Source organism: Schistocerca americana, chromosome 1 (genome assembly GCF_021461395.2).
Source record: "Schistocerca americana isolate TAMUIC-IGC-003095 chromosome 1, iqSchAmer2.1, whole genome shotgun sequence".
Classification (NCBI taxonomy): domain Eukaryota; kingdom Metazoa; phylum Arthropoda; class Insecta; order Orthoptera; family Acrididae; genus Schistocerca; species Schistocerca americana.
The window spans coordinates 1,228,788,940-1,228,791,169 of NC_060119.1; the positions used below are offsets into that span (position 1 = coordinate 1,228,788,940).

General features: G+C 41.5%; 1 pseudogene; it reads right to left on the reverse strand.

The window, feature by feature from the left end:
* Nucleotides 1–258: 258 nt before the first annotated feature.
* LOC124559138 lies at nucleotides 259–375 on the reverse strand (annotated as a pseudogene).
* Nucleotides 376–2,230: the final 1,855 nt, after the last annotated feature.

The following is a 2,230-nucleotide window of genomic DNA, read 5'->3' on the forward strand; positions in this document are numbered from 1 at the left end:
GAATTCCAAGTCGTACATTTGTTGTGGCGTTCATCACTTTTCTGAAACTCTGAATAGCACTCCGTCTTCAGGCCAGAAGTGGCCCATCGGGACCATCCGACCGCCGTGTCATCCTCAGATGAGGATGCGGATAGGAGGGGCGTGTGGTCAGCACACTGCTCTCCCGGTCGTTACGATGGTTTTCTTTGACCGGAGCCGCTACTATTCGGTCGAGTAGCTCCTCAATTGGCATCAAGAGGCTGAGTGTACCCCGAAAAATGGCAACAGCACATGGCCGCTGGATGGTCACCCATCCAAGTGCCGGCCACGCCCGACAGCGCTTAACTTCGGTGATCTCACGGGAACCAGTGTATCCACTGCGGCAAGGCCGTTGCCCGAAACTCTGAATAGGCTTAGTATATATTTGCTGCTGGAGTCCTCACTTTTCGAAGCACATTACAGACGTGAAAATCACAACAATTACATATCTAAAGTTTCATAACATATTTCGGATCCCACAACAGGTCGTGAAAAAAAAAGCTCGACCAGAATTTGAAGTACTGTCCTACAGACAGGAAAAGTGGCTAGAATTTTCCATGTCATACAACTGCTGGTCTGGAGATGCTCTAAAGCCACAGTGGTGGGTGTGGAACAGCATCCGACCTGTCTGAACCAGAGGAGCATGGTCTGATTGGACTTGTCCTGAACTCTCAAACAAAGAAGACATCACGTGACTCTCAGATGTCACAAAACTTTCTGTAGGTACCTTGCCCCTGTCTTGTTTGAATCAGTCTCTAGAGGCTCCTAAGCCCCACACAAAGGATGTCTTGTGACTCTCTGACGCCATGGAACTTCCTATGAATGGAGCATTCTGATTGGTTCTTACTGACTTTACCTGCCAAATTGCTGCTGCGAGTGTGGGAGCACCGTCCACCACTTTCTGCAGATAGACAAATGACGAGATTTTCAGTGGCAGACTTTTTTGTTCAGATTGAAAAGCATACAGCAGTCATATTGTACTGACAGTTAAATGCTGCAAAAGTGGTCTACAGATTATGAAATACGGAAACTACCCCCAAAAGACGCTTCCTCAATTACACTGCACCGCTGCTGTCGAGGATAACTTGAATTTTTCGGTGTGACACCGATCTCCAACCAGGCTATTTCACCAAAAACGATTCTACCACGATGTGGTAGTAAACACAATACGTATCCTGCACCATACAAAATCATGACGTCTGCGTCCTGCATATAGCTGTCTACCACCAGACACTCATACATATTCTGCAAAGACAGACACATCTGCAAAAAAACGTAAGCACATGTACTGTACATCGTCTCAGCACTAGATATTTCCTGCTCGGTCGGTTGGTCATCCACTGCAGTCGAGAGTCAACTGCCCCCAGCACACACTATAAATAAATTAAATAAAATAAATTTTATTGTCATTCAACTGATTACAGCTATAGACAACGTCAGGATTACAAAAACATGAATAAATCTTCTTATATTAACAGCATTAGAGAAATTATGGTACACTCTCCAACAGTTACTTCTATGACACCAAATTTTCACATTCATAAAATTCATTAATTGAGTAAAAAGGATTAATCAATAACCAGCTGTACAATCTGTGCTTAAATAGGTCGAGTGTAGCTTCTACCCATTCAACAGGCAGTTTGTTGAACATTTTCATACCAATAACTTCATAGCTCTTCAATGTTTTCGATAATTTACAGTAAGGTATGTCAATATGCCTATTATTTCTAGTGCAGTGGGAGTGTAGATCCTGTCTAAGGTGGTATCCTCTTAAGTTATTTTTTGTATATAAGAGAACAGTGTAAATGTATAAGTTTATTACAGTCAATATTTTTAGGTCAATAAACAATGGCCAGCAGTGGGCACGATTTTCTGAGTTTGTAATAATCCTAATACCTTTCTTTTGTAGTACCAAAATATCCTGAATGTGCATACTATTACCCCGAAATAAAAGTCCATAGGATATGATACTGTGAAAAAAAGCGAAATAGGCTGTCCTTATATAAACCAAAGGTACATGATATTTTAAATTTCTTAACAAGTACACCAAGAAAACCTTGCGGTAACATACTTAATGTTGGCTCCCAAGACAATTTATTATCAATGGCAATACCTAAAAACTTTGCATTACCTTGACGGTCTTCTACTGGCAAATCTCTTAAACTAAATACTGCTTGCTGAGTTTTACTCTCATCGATCAAAAATCCATTAG